Source organism: Pristiophorus japonicus, chromosome 19, assembly GCF_044704955.1.
Source record: "Pristiophorus japonicus isolate sPriJap1 chromosome 19, sPriJap1.hap1, whole genome shotgun sequence".
Classification (NCBI taxonomy): domain Eukaryota; kingdom Metazoa; phylum Chordata; class Chondrichthyes; family Pristiophoridae; genus Pristiophorus; species Pristiophorus japonicus.
In genome coordinates this window covers 44,575,209-44,591,957 of record NC_091995.1, presented here as the reverse complement: position 1 = coordinate 44,591,957, position 16,749 = coordinate 44,575,209, and the positions used below count along the sequence as shown (strand labels likewise).

The 16,749-nt window shown below is 41.9% G+C and overlaps 21 non-coding genes across 21 annotated transcripts; all 21 read left to right on the top strand.

The window, feature by feature from the left end:
• Positions 1–449: 449 nt before the first annotated feature.
• trnag-ucc (transfer RNA glycine (anticodon UCC)) lies at positions 450–521 on the top strand. The gene has a single exon. It is a non-coding gene; the product is annotated as a tRNA-Gly (tRNA).
• A 588-nt stretch (positions 522–1,109) lies between these two features.
• trnag-ucc (transfer RNA glycine (anticodon UCC)) lies at positions 1,110–1,181 on the top strand. Its single transcript has one exon. It is a non-coding gene; the product is annotated as a tRNA-Gly (tRNA).
• A 1,258-nt stretch (positions 1,182–2,439) lies between these two features.
• Positions 2,440–2,511, top strand: trnag-ucc (transfer RNA glycine (anticodon UCC)). The gene has a single exon. It is a non-coding gene; the product is annotated as a tRNA-Gly (tRNA).
• A 599-nt stretch (positions 2,512–3,110) lies between these two features.
• On the top strand, positions 3,111–3,182 carry trnag-ucc (transfer RNA glycine (anticodon UCC)). Its single transcript has one exon. It is a non-coding gene; the product is annotated as a tRNA-Gly (tRNA).
• A 588-nt stretch (positions 3,183–3,770) lies between these two features.
• Positions 3,771–3,842, top strand: trnag-ucc (transfer RNA glycine (anticodon UCC)). Its single transcript has one exon. It is a non-coding gene; the product is annotated as a tRNA-Gly (tRNA).
• A 598-nt stretch (positions 3,843–4,440) lies between these two features.
• On the top strand, positions 4,441–4,512 carry trnag-ucc (transfer RNA glycine (anticodon UCC)). The gene has a single exon. It is a non-coding gene; the product is annotated as a tRNA-Gly (tRNA).
• A 599-nt stretch (positions 4,513–5,111) lies between these two features.
• trnag-ucc (transfer RNA glycine (anticodon UCC)) lies at positions 5,112–5,183 on the top strand. The gene has a single exon. It is a non-coding gene; the product is annotated as a tRNA-Gly (tRNA).
• Positions 5,184–5,771: 588 nt separating this feature from the next.
• Positions 5,772–5,843, top strand: trnag-ucc (transfer RNA glycine (anticodon UCC)). Its single transcript has one exon. It is a non-coding gene; the product is annotated as a tRNA-Gly (tRNA).
• A 590-nt stretch (positions 5,844–6,433) lies between these two features.
• Positions 6,434–6,505, top strand: trnag-ucc (transfer RNA glycine (anticodon UCC)). The gene has a single exon. It is a non-coding gene; the product is annotated as a tRNA-Gly (tRNA).
• A 588-nt stretch (positions 6,506–7,093) lies between these two features.
• On the top strand, positions 7,094–7,165 carry trnag-ucc (transfer RNA glycine (anticodon UCC)). Its single transcript has one exon. It is a non-coding gene; the product is annotated as a tRNA-Gly (tRNA).
• Positions 7,166–7,757: 592 nt separating this feature from the next.
• Positions 7,758–7,829, top strand: trnag-ucc (transfer RNA glycine (anticodon UCC)). Its single transcript has one exon. It is a non-coding gene; the product is annotated as a tRNA-Gly (tRNA).
• Positions 7,830–8,417: 588 nt separating this feature from the next.
• On the top strand, positions 8,418–8,489 carry trnag-ucc (transfer RNA glycine (anticodon UCC)). Its single transcript has one exon. It is a non-coding gene; the product is annotated as a tRNA-Gly (tRNA).
• Positions 8,490–9,748: 1,259 nt separating this feature from the next.
• Positions 9,749–9,820, top strand: trnag-ucc (transfer RNA glycine (anticodon UCC)). Its single transcript has one exon. It is a non-coding gene; the product is annotated as a tRNA-Gly (tRNA).
• A 599-nt stretch (positions 9,821–10,419) lies between these two features.
• Positions 10,420–10,491, top strand: trnag-ucc (transfer RNA glycine (anticodon UCC)). The gene has a single exon. It is a non-coding gene; the product is annotated as a tRNA-Gly (tRNA).
• Positions 10,492–11,079: 588 nt separating this feature from the next.
• Positions 11,080–11,151, top strand: trnag-ucc (transfer RNA glycine (anticodon UCC)). Its single transcript has one exon. It is a non-coding gene; the product is annotated as a tRNA-Gly (tRNA).
• A 599-nt stretch (positions 11,152–11,750) lies between these two features.
• trnag-ucc (transfer RNA glycine (anticodon UCC)) lies at positions 11,751–11,822 on the top strand. Its single transcript has one exon. It is a non-coding gene; the product is annotated as a tRNA-Gly (tRNA).
• A 589-nt stretch (positions 11,823–12,411) lies between these two features.
• On the top strand, positions 12,412–12,483 carry trnag-ucc (transfer RNA glycine (anticodon UCC)). The gene has a single exon. It is a non-coding gene; the product is annotated as a tRNA-Gly (tRNA).
• Positions 12,484–13,081: 598 nt separating this feature from the next.
• Positions 13,082–13,153, top strand: trnag-ucc (transfer RNA glycine (anticodon UCC)). Its single transcript has one exon. It is a non-coding gene; the product is annotated as a tRNA-Gly (tRNA).
• Positions 13,154–15,072: 1,919 nt separating this feature from the next.
• Positions 15,073–15,144, top strand: trnag-ucc (transfer RNA glycine (anticodon UCC)). The gene has a single exon. It is a non-coding gene; the product is annotated as a tRNA-Gly (tRNA).
• Positions 15,145–15,743: 599 nt separating this feature from the next.
• Positions 15,744–15,815, top strand: trnag-ucc (transfer RNA glycine (anticodon UCC)). The gene has a single exon. It is a non-coding gene; the product is annotated as a tRNA-Gly (tRNA).
• A 588-nt stretch (positions 15,816–16,403) lies between these two features.
• trnag-ucc (transfer RNA glycine (anticodon UCC)) lies at positions 16,404–16,475 on the top strand. The gene has a single exon. It is a non-coding gene; the product is annotated as a tRNA-Gly (tRNA).
• Positions 16,476–16,749: the final 274 nt, after the last annotated feature.

Sequence of the window (16,749 nt, the reverse complement as noted above, 5' to 3'; positions counted from 1 at the left end):
ACTGTCATAATGTGCTGGCACCAGTGCTACCTGAATTCATACTATGAGTTGTCAATCACCAAAGACATCAATGTCGGAGCTGGGCTCAGGCCCTGCAAGTCAAGCAGCAATGTTTCAAATTCCTCAACAACATAAGTGAGTCATTTCCAGTTAAATTCTGGGGAATTGCTCCCTGAGTGGGCAGAGGCAGACAAAATGGGAAGAATGTTGAAGGAATCCCCACTTGACACTTGACATACATTGTGTGAATCTGGAATTCATTTTATTGTCACCAAAATATTGCAATTTTTAGCTGGTTCCTTCGATGCTTTCTTTTATCTGTCTATCTTGCATTACATGTGATGTTACATTTTCATTAAATCTGTCGAATTGCATCAGAAGGAACAAAAACTGCTTCAGAAAAAGCTGCAGGATTACTGTGCGGTTTATCAAAGTTGCTTTTCAGTTGTGTGATGGTGGTGCAGTGGTAAGCATGGTTGCCTTCCAAGCAGTTGACCTGGGTTTGATTCCCAGCCATTACATTTGTCATTTTTAATTGAGGATGAAATGATCCTCTGGTTGCAAGCAGTTCTTACAGCAGCATCTCAAGGATTTTGTTGAGCAACCTGTTTTCAAAGGGTCATGTACAAATGCTTGCAATGCAAAGTCCATGTGTCATCAATCTGTCATAATGTACGGGCGACAGTGCTACCCGAATTCATCGTATGAGCTGTCAGTGACCAAAGACATCAATGTCAGAGCTGGGCTCAGGTCCTGCAAGTCAAGCAGCAGTGTTCCTAATTCTTTAACAACATCAGTGAGTCATTTCCAGTTAAATTCTGGGGAATTGCTCCCTGAGAGGGCAGAGGCAGACAAGATGGGAAGAATGTTGAAGGAATCCCCAGCTGACACTTGACATACATTGTGTGAATCTGGAATTCATTTAATTGTGACCAAAATATTGCAATTTTTAGCTGGTTCCTTCGATGCTTTCTTTTATCTGTCTATCTTGCATTACATGTGATGTTACATTTCATCAAATCTGTCGAATTGCATCAGAAGGAACAAAAACGGCTTCAGAAAAAGCTGCAGGATTACTGTGCGGTTTATCAAAGTTGCTTTTCAGTTGTGTGATGGTGGTGCAGTGGTAAGCATGGTTGCCTTCCAAACAGTTGACCTGGGTTCGATTCCCAGCCATCACATTTGTCAATTTCTACTTGAGGTTGAAATGAACTTCTGATGCCTCTGGTTGCAAGCAGTTCTTACAGCAGCATCTCAAGGATTTTGTTGAGCAACCTGTTTTCAAAGGGTCATGCACAAATGCTTGCAATGCAAAGTCTGCGTGTCATCAAACTGTCATAATGTGCTGGCACCAGTGCTACCTGAATTCATACTATGAGTTGTCAATCACCAAAGACATCAATGTCGGAGCTGGGCTCAGGCCCTGCAAGTCAAGCAGCAGTGTTTCAAATTCCTCAACAACATAAGTGAGTCATTTCCAGTGAAATTCTGGGGAATTGCTCCCTGAGTGGGCAGAGGCAGACAAAATGGGAAGAATGTTGAAGGAATCCCCAGCTGACACTTGACATACATTGTGTGAATCTGTAATTCATTTAATTGGTCCAAAATATTGCAATTTTTAGCTGGTTCCTTCGATGCTTTCTTTTATCTGTCTATCTTGCATTACATGTGATGTTACATTTTCATTAAATCTGTCGAATTGCATCAGAAGGAACAAAAACTGCTTCAGAAAAAGCTGCAGGATTACTGTGCGGTTTATCAAAGTTGGTTTTCAGTTGTGTGATGGTGGTGCAGTGGTAAGCATGGTTGCCTTCCAAGCAGTTGACCTGGGTTTGATTCCAAGCCATTACATTTGTCATTTTTAATTGAGGATGAAATGATCCTCTGGTTGCAAGCAGTTCTTATAGCAACATCTCAAGGATTTTGTTGAGCAACCTGTTTTCAAAGGGTCATGTGCAAATTCTTGCAATGCAAAGTCCATGTGTCATCAATCTGTCATAATGTATGGGCGACAGTGCTACCCGAATTCGTAGTATGAGCTGTCAGTGACCAAAGGCATCAATGTCAGAGCTGGGCTCAGGTCCTGCAAGTCAAGCAGCAGTGTTCCTAATTCTTTAACAACATCAGTGAGTCATTTCCAGTTAAATTCTGGGGAATTGCTCCCTGAGAGGGCAGAGGCAGACAAGATGGGAAGAATGTTGAAGGAATCCCCAGCTGACACTTGACATACATTGTGTGAATCTGGAATTCATTTAATTGTGACCAAAATATTGCAATTTTTAGCTGGTTCCTTCGATGCTTTCTTTTATCTGTCTATCTTGCATTACATGTGATGTTACATTTCATCAAATCTGTCGAATTGCATCAGAAGGAACAAAAACTGCTTCAGAAAAAGCTGCAGGATTACTGTGCGGTTTATCAAAGTTGCTTTTCAGTTGTGTGATGGTGGTGCAGTGGTAAGCATGGTTGCCTTCCAAACAGTTGACCTGGGTTCGATTCCCAGCCATCACATTTGTCAATTTCTACTTGAGGTTGAAATGAACTTCTGATGCCTCTGGTTGCAAGCAGTTCTTACAGCAGCATCTCAAGGATTTTGTTGAGCAACCTGTTTTCAAAGGGTCATGCACAAATGCTTGCAATGCAAAGTCTGCGTGTCATCAAACTGTCATAATGTGCTGGCACCAGTGCAACCTGAATTCATACTATGAGTTGTCAATCACCAAAGACATCAATGTCGGAGCTGGGCTCAGGCCCTGCAAGTCAAGCAGCAGTGTTTCAAATTCCTCAACAACATAAGTGAGTCATTTCCAGTGAAATTCTGGGGAATTGCTCCCTGAGTGGGCAGAGGCAGACAAAATGGGAAGAATGTTGAAGGAATCCCCACTTGACACTTGACATACATTGTGTGAATCTGTAATTCATTTAATTGTGACCAAAATATTGCAATTTTTAGCTGGTTCCTTCGATGCTTTCTTTTATCTGTCTATCTTGCATTACATGTGATGTTACATTTTCATTAAATCTGTCGAATTGCATCAGAAGGAACAAAAACTGCTTCAGAAAAAGCTGCAGGATTACTGTGCGGTTTATCAAAGTTGGTTTTCAGTTGTGTGATGGTGGTGCAGTGGTAAGCATGGTTGCCTTCCAAGCAGTTGACCTGGGTTTGATTCCCAGCCATTACATTTGTCATTTTTAATTGAGGATGAAATGATCCTCTGGTTGCAAGCAGTTCTAATAGCAACATCTCAAGGATTTTGTTGAGCAACCTGTTTTCAAAGGGTCATGTGCAAATTCTTGCAATGCAAAGTCCATGTGTCATCAATCTGTCATAATGTATGGGCGACAGTGCTACCCGAATTCGTAGTATGAGCTGTCAGTGACCAAAGACATCGATGTCAGAGCTGGGCTCAGGTCCTGCAAGTCAAGCAGCAGTGTTCCTAATTCTTTAACAACATCAGTGAGTCATTTCCAGTTAAATTCTGGGGAATTGCTCCCTGAGAGGGCAGAGGCAGACAAGATGGGAAGAATGTTGAAGGAATCCCCAGCTGACACTTGACATGCATTGTGTGAATCTGGAATTCATTTAATTGTGACCAAAATATTGCAATTTTTAGCTGGTTCCTTCGATGCTTTCTTTTATCTGTCTATCTTGCATTACATGTGATGTTACATTTCATCAAATCTGTCGAATTGCATCAGAAGGAACAAAAACGGCTTCAGAAAAAGCTGCAGGATTACTGTGCGGTTTATCAAAGTTGCTTTTCAGTTGTGTGATGGTGGTGCAGTGGTAAGCATGGTTGCCTTCCAAGAAGTTGACCTGGGTTCGATTCCCAGCCATCACATTTGTCAATTTCTACTTGAGGTTGAATTGAACTTCTGATGCCTCTGGTTGCAAGCAGTTCTTACAGCAGCATCTCAAGGATTTTGTTGAGCAACCTGTTTTCAAAGGGTCATGCACAAATGCTTGCAATGCAAAGTCTGCGTGTCATCAAACTGTCATAATGTGCTGGCACCAGTGCTACCTGAATTCATACTATGAGTTGTCAATCACCAAAGACATCAATGTCGGAGCTGGGCTCAGGCCCTGCAAGTCAAGCAGCAGTGTTCCAAATTCTTTAACAACATCAGTGAGTCATTTCCAGTTAAATTCTGGGGAATTGCTCCCTGAGAGGGCAGAGGCAGACAAGATGGGAAGAATGTTGAAGGAATCCCCAGCTGACACTTGACATACATTGTGTGAATCTGGAATTCATTTAATTGTGACCAAAATATTGCAATTTTTAGCTGGTTCCTTCGATGCTTTCTTTTATCTGTCTATCTTGCATTACATGTGATGTTACATTTCATCAAATCTGTCGAATTGCATCAGAAGGAACAAAAACGGCTTCAGAAAAAGCTGCAGGATTACTGTGCGGTTTATCAAAGTTGCTTTTCAGTTGTGTGATGGTGGTGCAGTGGTAAGCATGGTTGCCTTCCAAGCAGTTGACCTGGGTTTGATTCCCAGCCATCACATTTGTCAATTTCTACTTGAGGTTGAAATGAACTTCTGATGCCTCTGGTTGCAAGCAGTTCTTACAGCAGCATCTCAAGGATTTTGTTGAGCAACCTGTTTTCAAAGGGTCATGCACAAATGCTTGCAATGCAAAGTCTGCGTGTCATCAAACTGTCATAATGTGCTGGCACCAGTGCTCCCTGAATTCATACTATGAGTTGTCAATCACCAAAGACATCAATGTCGGAGCTGGGCTCAGGCCCTGCAAGTCAAGCAGCAGTGTTTCAAATTCCTCAACAACATAAGTGAGTCATTTCCAGTGAAATTCTGGGGAATTGCTCCCTGAGTGGGCAGAGGCAGACAAAATGGGAGGAATGTTGAAGGAATCCCCACTTGACACTTGACATACATTGTGTGAATCTGGAATTCATTTTATTGTCACCAAAATATTGCAATTTTTAGCTGGTTCCTTCGATGCTTTCTTTTATCTGTCTATCTTGCATTACATGTGATGTTACATTTTCATTAAATCTGTCGAATTGCATCAGAAGGAACAAAAACTGCTTCAGAAAAAGCTGCAGGATTACTGTGCGGTTTATCAAAGTTGGTTTTCAGTTGTGTGATGGTGGTGCAGTGGTAAGCATGGTTGCCTTCCAAGCAGTTGACCTGGGTTTGATTCCCAGCCATTACATTTGTCATTTTTAATTGAGGATGAAATGATCCTCTGGTTGCAAGCAGTTCTTACAGCAGCATCTCAAGGATTTTGTTGAGCAACCTGTTTTCAAAGGGTCATGTACAAATGCTTGCAATGCAAAGTCCATGTGTCATCAATCTGTTATAATGTACGGGCGACAGTGCTACCCGAATTCATCGTATGAGCTGTCAGTGACCAAAGACATCAATGTCGGAGCTGGGCTCAGGTCCTGCAAGTCAAGCAGCAGTGTTCCAAATTCTTTAACAACATCCGTGAGTCATTTCCAGTTAAATTCTGGGGAATTGCTCCCTGAGAGGGCAGAGGCAGACAAGATGGGAAGAATGTTGAAGGAATCCCCAGCTGACACTTGACATACATTGTGTGAATCTGGAATTCATTTAATTGTGACCAAAATATTGCAATTTTTAGCTGGTTCCTTCGATGCTTTCTTTTATCTGTCTATCTTGCATTACATGTGATGTTACATTTCATCAAATCTGTCGAATTGCATCAGAAGGAACAAAAACGGCTTCAGAAAAAGCTGCAGGATTACTGTGCGGTTTATCAAAGTTGCTTTTCAGTTGTGTGATGGTGGTGCAGTGGTAAGCATGGTTGCCTTCCAAGCAGTTGACCTGGGTTTGATTCCCAGCCATCACATTTGTCAATTTCTACTTGAGGATGAAATGATCCTCTGGTTGCAAGCAGTTCTTACAGCAGCATCTCAAGGATTTTGTTGAGCAACCTGTTTTCAAAGGGTCATGCACAAATGCTTGCAATGCAAAGTCTGCGTGTCATCAAACTGTCATAATGTGCTGGCACCAGTGCTACCTGAATTCATACTATGAGTTGTCAATCACCAAAGACATCAATGTCGGAGCTGGGCTCAGGCCCTGCAAGTCAAGCAGCAATGTTTCAAATTCCTCAACAACATAAGTGAGTCATTTCCAGTTAAATTCTGGGGAATTGCTCCCTGAGTGGGCAGAGGCAGACAAAATGGGAAGAATGTTGAAGGAATCCCCACTTGACACTTGACATACATTGTGTGAATCTGGAATTCATTTTATTGTCACCAAAATATTGCAATTTTTAGCTGGTTCCTTCGATGCTTTCTTTTATCTGTCTATCTTGCATTACATGTGATGTTACATTTTCATTAAATCTGTCGAATTGCATCAGAAGGAACAAAAACTGCTTCAGAAAAAGCTGCAGGATTACTGTGCGGTTTATCAAAGTTGCTTTTCAGTTGTGTGATGGTGGTGCAGTGGTAAGCATGGTTGCCTTCCAAGCAGTTGACCTGGGTTTGATTCCCAGCCATTACATTTGTCATTTTTAATTGAGGATGAAATGATCCTCTGGTTGCAAGCAGTTCTTACAGCAGCATCTCAAGGATTTTGTTGAGCAACCTGTTTTCAAAGGGTCATGTACAAATGCTTGCAATGCAAAGTCCATGTGTCATCAATCTGTCATAATGTACGGGCGACAGTGCTACCCGAATTCATCGTATGAGCTGTCAGTGACCAAAGACATCGATGTCAGAGCTGGGCTCAGGTCCTGCAAGTCAAGCAGCAGTGTTTCTAATTCTTTAACAACATCAGTGAGTCATTTCCAGTTAAATTCTGGGGAATTGCTCCCTGAGAGGGCAGAGGCAGACAAGATGGGAAGAATGTTGAAGGAATCCCCAGCTGACACTTGACATACATTGTGTGAATCTGGAATTCATTTAATTGTGACCAAAATATTGCAATTTTTAGCTGGTTCCTTCGATGCTTTCTTTTATCTGTCTATCTTGCATTACATGTGATGTTACATTTCATCAAATCTGTCGAATTGCATCAGAAGGAACAAAAACGGCTTCAGAAAAAGCTGCAGGATTACTGTGCGGTTTATCAAACTTGCTTTTCAGTTGTGTGATGGTGGTGCAGTGGTAAGCATGGTTGCCTTCCAAGCAGTTGACCTGGGTTCGATTCCCAGCCATCACATTTGTCAATTTCTACTTGAGGTTGAAATGAACTTCTGATGCCTCTGGTTGCAAGCAGTTCTTACAGCAGCATCTCAAGGATTTTGTTGAGCAACCTGTTTTCAAAGGGTCATGCACAAATGCTTGCAATGCAAAGTCTGCGTGTCATCAAACTGTCATAATGTGCTGGCACCAGTGCTACCTGAATTCATACTATGAGTTGTCAATCACCAAAGACATCAATGTCGGAGCTGGGCTCAGGCCCTGCAAGTCAAGCAGCAGTGTTTCAAATTCCTCAACAACATAAGTGAGTCATTTCCAGTGAAATTCTGGGGAATTGCTCCCTGAGTGGGCAGAGGCAGACAAAATGGGAAGAATGTTGAAGGAATCCCCACTTGACATACATTGTGTGAATCTGGAATTCATTTTATTGTCACCAAAATATTGCAATTTTTAGCTGGTTCCTTCGATGCTTTCTTTTATCTGTCTATCTTGCATTACATGTGATGTTACATTTTCATTAAATCTGTCGAATTGCATCAGAAGGAACAAAAACTGCTTCAGAAAAAGCTGCAGGATTACTGTGCGGTTTATCAAAGTTGGTTTTCAGTTGTGTGATGGTGGTGCAGTGGTAAGCATGGTTGCCTTCCAAGCAGTTGACCTGGGTTTGATTCCCAGCCATTACATTTGTCATTTTTAATTGAGGATGAAATGATCCTCTGGTTGCAAGCAGTTCTTACAGCAGCATCTCAAGGATTTTGTTGAGCAACCTGTTTTCAAAGGGTCATGTACAAATGCTTGCAATGCAAAGTCCATGTGTCATCAATCTGTCATAATGTACGGGCGACAGTGCTACCCGAATTCATCGTATGAGCTGTCAGTGACCAAAGACATCAATGTCGGAGCTGGGCTCAGGTCCTGCAAGTCAAGCAGCAGTGTTCCAAATTCTTTAACAACATCCGTGAGTCATTTCCAGTTAAATTCTGTGGAATTGCTCCCTGAGAGGGCAGAGGCAGACAAGATGGGAAGAATGTTGAAGGAATCCCCAGCTGACACTTGACATACATTGTGTGAATCTGGAATTCATTTAATTGTGACCAAAATATTGCAATTTTTAGCTGGTTCCTTCGATGCTTTCTTTTATCTGTCTATCTTGCATTACATGTGATGTTACATTTCATCAAATCTGTCGAATTGCATCAGAAGGAACAAAAACGGCTTCAGAAAAAGCTGCAGGATTACTGTGCGGTTTATCAAAGTTGCTTTTCAGTTGTGTGATGGTGGTGCAGTGGTAAGCATGGTTGCCTTCCAAGAAGTTGACCTGGGTTCGATTCCCAGCCATCACATTTGTCAATTTCTTCTTGAGGTTGAAATGAACTTCTGATGCTTCTGGTTGCAAGCAGTTCTTACAGCAGCATCTCAAGGATTTTGTTGAGCAACCTGTTTTCAAAGGGTCATGCACAAATGCTTGCAATGCAAAGTCTGCGTGTCATCGAACTGTCATAATGTGCTGGCACCAGTGCTACCTGAATTCATACTATGAGTTGTCAATCACCAAAGACATCAATGTCGGAGCTGGGCTCAGGCCCTGCAAGTCAAGCAGCAGTGTTTCAAATTCCTCAACAACATAAGTGAGTCATTTCCAGTTAAATTCTGGGGAATTGCTCCCTGAGAGGGCAGAGGCAGACAAGATGGGAAGAATGTTGAAGGAATCCCCAGCTGACACTTGACATACATTGTGTGAATCTGTAATTCATTTAATTGTGACCAAAATATTGCAATTTTTAGCTGGTTCCTTCGATGCTTTCTTTTATCTGTCTATCTTGCATTACATGTGATGTTACATTTTCATTAAATCTGTCGAATTGCATCAGAAGGAACAAAAACTGCTTCAGAAAAAGCTGCAGGATTACTGTGCGGTTTATCAAAGTTGGTTTTCAGTTGTGTGATGGTGGTGCAGTGGTAAGCATGGTTGCCTTCCAAGCAGTTGACCTGGGTTTGATTCCAAGCCATTACATTTGTCATTTTTAATTGAGGATGAAATGATCCTCTGGTTGCAAGCAGTTCTTATAGCAACATCTCAAGGATTTTGTTGAGCAACCTGTTTTCAAAGGGTCATGTGCAAATTCTTGCAATGCAAAGTCCATGTGTCATCAATCTGTCATAATGTATGGGCGACAGTGCTACCCGAATTCGTAGTATGAGCTGTCAGTGACCAAAGACATCAATGTCAGAGCTGGGCTCAGGTCCTGCAAGTCAAGCAGCAGTGTTCCTAATTCTTTAACAACATCAGTGAGTCATTTCCAGTTAAATTCTGGGGAATTGCTCCCTGAGAGGGCAGAGGCAGACAAGATGGGAAGAATGTTGAAGGAATCCCCAGCTGACACTTGACATACATTGTGTGAATCTGGAATTCATTTAATTGTGACCAAAATATTGCAATTTTTAGCTGGTTCCTTCGATGCTTTCTTTTATCTGTCTATCTTGCATTACATGTGATGTTACATTTCATCAAATCTGTCGAATTGCATCAGAAGGAACAAAAACTGCTTCAGAAAAAGCTGCAGGATTACTGTGCGGTTTATCAAAGTTGCTTTTCAGTTGTGTGATGGTGGTGCAGTGGTAAGCATGGTTGCCTTCCAAGCAGTTGACCTGGGTTCGATTCCCAGCCATCACATTTGTCAATTTCTACTTGAGGTTGAAATGAACTTCTGATGCCTCTGGTTGCAAGCAGTTCTTACAGCAGCATCTCAAGGATTTTGTTGAGCAACCTGTTTTCAAAGGGTCATGCACAAATGCTTGCAATGCAAAGTCTGCGTGTCATCAAACTGTCATAATGTGCTGGCACCAGTGCAACCTGAATTCATACTATGAGTTGTCAATCACCAAAGACATCAATGTCGGAGCTGGGCTCAGGCCCTGCAAGTCAAGCAGCAGTGTTTCAAATTCCTCAACAACATAAGTGAGTCATTTCCAGTGAAATTCTGGGGAATTGCTCCCTGAGTGGGCAGAGGCAGACAAAATGGGAAGAATGTTGAAGGAATCCCCACTTGACACTTGACATACATTGTGTGAATCTGGAATTCATTTTATTGTCACCAAAATATTGCAATTTTTAGCTGGTTCCTTCGATGCTTTCTTTTATCTGTCTATCTTGCATTACATGTGATGTTACATTTTCATTAAATCTGTCGAATTGCATCAGAAGGAACAAAAACTGCTTCAGAAAAAGCTGCAGGATTACTGTGCGGTTTATCAAAGTTGGTTTTCAGTTGTGTGATGGTGGTGCAGTGGTAAGCATGGTTGCCTTCCAAGCAGTTGACCTGGGTTTGATTCCCAGCCATTACATTTGTCATTTTTAATTGAGGATGAAATGATCCTCTGGTTGCAAGCAGTTCTTACAGCAGCATCTCAAGGATTTTGTTGAGCAACCTGTTTTCAAAGGGTCATGTACAAATGCTTGCAATGCAAAGTCCATGTGTCATCAATCTGTCATAATGTACGGGCGACAGTGCTACCCGAATTCATCGTATGAGCTGTCAGTGACCAAAGACATCAATGTCGGAGCTGGGCTCAGGTCCTGCAAGTCAAGCAGCAGTGTTCCAAATTCTTTAACAACATCCGTGAGTCATTTCCAGTTAAATTCTGGGGAATTGCTCCCTGAGAGGGCAGAGGCAGACAAGATGGGAAGAATGTTGAAGGAATCCCCAGCTGACACTTGACATACATTGTGTGAATCTGGAATTCATTTAATTGTGACCAAAATATTGCAATTTTTAGCTGGTTCCTTCGATGCTTTCTTTTATCTGTCTATCTTGCATTACATGTGATGTTACATTTCATCAAATCTGTCGAATTGCATCAGAAGGAACAAAAACGGCTTCAGAAAAAGCTGCAGGATTACTGTGCGGTTTATCAAAGTTGCTTTTCAGTTGTGTGATGGTGGTGCAGTGGTAAGCATGGTTGCCTTCCAAGAAGTTGACCTGGGTTCAATTCCCAGCCATCACATTTGTCAATTTCTGCTTGAGGTTGAAATGAACTTCTGATGCTTCTGGTTGCAAGCAGTTCTTACAGCAGCATCTCAAGGATTTTGTTGAGCAACCTGTTTTCAAAGGGTCATGCACAAATGCTTGCAATGCAAAGTCTGCGTGTCATCGAACTGTCATAATGTGCTGGCACCAGTGCTACCTGAATTCATACTATGAGTTGTCAATCACCAAAGACATCAATGTCGGAGCTGGGCTCAGGCCCTGCAAGTCAAGCAGCAGTGTTTCAAATTCCTCAACAACATAAGTGAGTCATTTCCAGTTAAATTCTGGGGAATTGCTCCCTGAGAGGGCAGAGGCAGACAAGATGGGAAGAATGTTGAAGGAATCCCCAGCTGACACTTGACATACATTGTGTGAATCTGTAATTCATTTAATTGTGACCAAAATATTGCAATTTTTAGCTGGTTCCTTCGATGCTTTCTTTTATCTGTCTATCTTGCATTACATGTGATGTTACATTTTCATTAAATCTGTCGAATTGCATCAGAAGGAACAAAAACTGCTTCAGAAAAAGCTGCAGGATTACTGTGCGGTTTATCAAAGTTGGTTTTCAGTTGTGTGATGGTGGTGCAGTGGTAAGCATGGTTGCCTTCCAAGCAGTTGACCTGGGTTTGATTCCCAGCCATTACATTTGTCATTTTTAATTGAGGATGAAATGATCCTCTGGTTGCAAGCAGTTCTAATAGCAACATCTCAAGGATTTTGTTGAGCAACCTGTTTTCAAAGGGTCATGTGCAAATTCTTGCAATGCAAAGTCCATGTGTCATCAATCTGTCATAATGTATGGGCGACAGTGCTACCCGAATTCGTAGTATGAGCTGTCAGTGACCAAAGACATCGATGTCAGAGCTGGGCTCAGGTCCTGCAAGTCAAGCAGCAGTGTTCCTAATTCTTTAACAACATCAGTGAGTCATTTCCAGTTAAATTCTGGGGAATTGCTCCCTGAGAGGGCAGAGGCAGACAAGATGGGAAGAATGTTGAAGGAATCCCCAGCTGACACTTGACATGCATTGTGTGAATCTGGAATTCATTTAATTGTGACCAAAATATTGCAATTTTTAGCTGGTTCCTTCGATGCTTTCTTTTATCTGTCTATCTTGCATTACATGTGATGTTACATTTCATCAAATCTGTCGAATTGCATCAGAAGGAACAAAAACGGCTTCAGAAAAAGCTGCAGGATTACTGTGCGGTTTAATCAAAGTTGCTTTTCAGTTGTGTGATGGTGGTGCAGTGGTAAGCATGGTTGCCTTCCAAGAAGTTGACCTGGGTTCGATTCCCAGCCATCACATTTGTCAATTTCTACTTGAGGTTGAAATGAACTTCTGATGCTTCTGGTTGCAAGCAGTTCTTACAGCAGCATCTCAAGGATTTTGTTGAGCAACCTGTTTTCAAAGGGTCATGCACAAATGCTTGCAATGCAAAGTCTGCGTGTCATCAAACTGTCATAATGTGCTGGCACCAGTGCTACCTGAATTCATACTATGAGTTGTCAATCACCAAAGACATCAATGTCGGAGCTGGGCTCAGGCCCTGCAAGTCAAGCAGCAGTGTTTCAAATTCCTCAACAACATAAGTGAGTCATTTCCAGTTAAATTCTGGGGAATTGCTCCCTGAGAGGGCAGAGGCAGACAAGATGGGAAGAATGTTGAAGGAATCCCCAGCTGACACTTGACATACATTGTGTGAATCTGGAATTCATTTAATTGTGACCAAAATATTGCAATTTTTAGCTGGTTCCTTCGATGCTTTCTTTTATCTGTCTATCTTGCATTACATGTGATGTTACATTTCATCAAATCTGTCGAATTGCATCAGAAGGAACAAAAACGGCTTCAGAAAAAGCTGCAGGATTACTGTGCGGTTTATCAAACTTGCTTTTCAGTTGTGTGATGGTGGTGCAGTGGTAAGCATGGTTGCCTTCCAAGCAGTTGACCTGGGTTCGATTCCCAGCCATCACATTTGTCATTTTTAATTGAGGATGAAATGATCCTCTGGTTGCAAGCAGTTCTTACAGCAGCATCTCAAGGATTTTGTTGAGCAACCTGTTTTCAAAGGGTCATGTACAAATGCTTGCAATGCAAAGTCCATGTGTCATCAATCTGTCATAATGTACGGGCGACAGTGCTACCCGAATTCATCGTATGAGCTGTCAGTGACCAAAGACATCAATGTCGGAGCTGGGCTCAGGTCCTGCAAGTCAAGCAGCAGTGTTCCAAATTCTTTAACAACATCCGTGAGTCATTTCCAGTTAAATTCTGGGGAATTGCTCCCTGAGAGGGCAGAGGCAGACAAGATGGGAAGAATGTTGAAGGAATCCCCAGCTGACACTTGACATACATTGTGTGAATCTGGAATTCATTTAATTGTGACCAAAATATTGCAATTTTTAGCTGGTTCCTTCGATGCTTTCTTTTATCTGTCTATCTTGCATTACATGTGATGTTACATTTCATCAAATCTGTCGAATTGCATCAGAAGGAACAAAAACGGCTTCAGAAAAAGCTGCAGGATTACTGTGCGGTTTATCAAAGTTGCTTTTCAGTTGTGTGAAGGTGGTGCAGTGGTAAGCATGGTTGCCTTCCAAGAAGTTGACCTGGGTTCGATTCCCAGCCATCACATTTGTCAATTTCTACTTGAGGTTGAAATGAACTTCTGATGCTTCTGGTTGCAAGCAGTTCTTACAGCAGCATCTCAAGGATTTTGTTGAGCAACCTGTTTTCAAAGGGTCATGCACAAATGCTTGCAATGCAAAGTCTGCGTGTCATCGAACTGTCATAATGTGCTGGCACCAGTGCTACCTGAATTCATACTATGAGTTGTCAATCACCAAAGACATCAATGTCGGAGCTGGGCTCAGGCCCTGCAAGTCAAGCAGCAGTGTTTCAAATTCCTCAACAACATAAGTGAGTCATTTCCAGTTAAATTCTGGGGAATTGCTCCCTGAGAGGGCAGAGGCAGACAAGATGGGAAGAATGTTGAAGGAATCCCCAGCTGACACTTGACATACATTGTGTGAATCTGTAATTCATTTAATTGTGACCAAAATATTGCAATTTTTAGCTGGTTCCTTCGATGCTTTCTTTTATCTGTCTATCTTGCATTACATGTGATGTTACATTTTCATTAAATCTGTCGAATTGCATCAGAAGGAACAAAAACTGCTTCAGAAAAAGCTGCAGGATTACTGTGCGGTTTATCAAAGTTGGTTTTCAGTTGTGTGATGGTGGTGCAGTGGTAAGCATGGTTGCCTTCCAAGCAGTTGACCTGGGTTTGATTCCAAGCCATTACATTTGTCATTTTTAATTGAGGATGAAATGATCCTCTGGTTGCAAGCAGTTCTTATAGCAACATCTCAAGGATTTTGTTGAGCAACCTGTTTTCAAAGGGTCATGTGCAAATTCTTGCAATGCAAAGTCCATGTGTCATCAATCTGTCATAATGTATGGGCGACAGTGCTACCCGAATTCGTAGTATGAGCTGTCAGTGACCAAAGACATCAATGTCAGAGCTGGGCTCAGGTCCTGCAAGTCAAGCAGCAGTGTTCCTAATTCTTTAACAACATCAGTGAGTCATTTCCAGTTAAATTCTGGGGAATTGCTCCCTGAGAGGGCAGAGGCAGACAAGATGGGAAGAATGTTGAAGGAATCCCCAGCTGACACTTGACATACATTGTGTGAATCTGGAATTCATTTAATTGTGACCAAAATATTGCAATTTTTAGCTGGTTCCTTCGATGCTTTCTTTTATCTGTCTATCTTGCATTACATGTGATGTTACATTTCATCAAATCTGTCGAATTGCATCAGAAGGAACAAAAACTGCTTCAGAAAAAGCTGCAGGATTACTGTGCGGTTTATCAAAGTTGCTTTTCAGTTGTGTGATGGTGGTGCAGTGGTAAGCATGGTTGCCTTCCAAGCAGTTGACCTGGGTTCGATTCCCAGCCATCACATTTGTCAATTTCTACTTGAGGTTTAAATGAACTTCTGATGCCTCTGGTTGCAAGCAGTTCTTACAGCAGCATCTCAAGGATTTTGTTGAGCAACCTGTTTTCAAAGGGTCATGCACAAATGCTTGCAATGCAAAGTCTGCGTGTCATCAAACTGTCATAATGTGCTGGCACCAGTGCAACCTGAATTCATACTATGAGTTGTCAATCACCAAAGACATCAATGTCGGAGCTGGGCTCAGGCCCTGCAAGTCAAGCAGCAGTGTTTCAAATTCCTCAACAACATAAGTGAGTCATTTCCAGTGAAATTCTGGGGAATTGCTCCCTGAGTGGGCAGAGGCAGACAAAATGGGAAGAATGTTGAAGGAATCCCCACTTGACACTTGACATACATTGTGTGAATCTGGAATTCATTTTATTGTCACCAAAATATTGCAATTTTTAGCTGGTTCCTTCGATGCTTTCTTTTATCTGTCTATCTTGCATTACATGTGATGTTACATTTTCATTAAATCTGTCGAATTGCATCAGAAGGAACAAAAACTGCTTCAGAAAAAGCTGCAGGATTACTGTGCGGTTTATCAAAGTTGGTTTTCAGTTGTGTGATGGTGGTGCAGTGGTAAGCATGGTTGCCTTCCAAGCAGTTGACCTGGGTTTGATTCCCAGCCATTACATTTGTCATTTTTAATTGAGGATGAAATGATCCTCTGGTTGCAAGCAGTTCTTACAGCAGCATCTCAAGGATTTTGTTGAGCAACCTGTTTTCAAAGGGTCATGTACAAATGCTTGCAATGCAAAGTCCATGTGTCATCAATCTGTCATAATGTACGGGCGACAGTGCTACCCGAATTCATCGTATGAGCTGTCAGTGACCAAAGACATCAATGTCGGAGCTGGGCTCAGGTCCTGCAAGTCAAGCAGCAGTGTTCCAAATTCTTTAACAACATCCGTGAGTCATTTCCAGTTAAATTCTGGGGAATTGCTCCCTGAGAGGGCAGAGGCAGACAAGATGGGAAGAATGTTGAAGGAATCCCCAGCTGACACTTGACATACATTGTGTGAATCTGGAATTCATTTAATTGTGACCAAAATATTGCAATTTTTAGCTGGTTCCTTCGATGCTTTCTTTTATCTGTCTATCTTGCATTACATGTGATGTTACATTTCATCAAATCTGTCGAATTGCATCAGAAGGAACAAAAACGGCTTCAGAAAAAGCTGCAGGATTACTGTGCGGTTTATCAAAGTTGCTTTTCAGTTGTGTGATGGTGGTGCAGTGGTAAGCATGGTTGCCTTCCAAGAAGTTGACCTGGGTTCAATTCCCAGCCATCACATTTGTCAATTTCTGCTTGAGGTTGAAATGAACTTCTGATGCTTCTGGTTGCAAGCAGTTCTTACAGCAGCATCTCAAGGATTTTGTTGAGCAACCTGTTTTCAAAGGGTCATGCACAAATGCTTGCAATGCAAAGTCTGCGTGTCATCGAACTGTCATAATGTGCTGGCACCAGTGCTACCTGAATTCATACTATGAGTTGTCAATCACCAAAGACATCAATGTCGGAGCTGGGCTCAGGCCCTGCAAGTCAAGCAGCAGTGTTTCAAATTCCT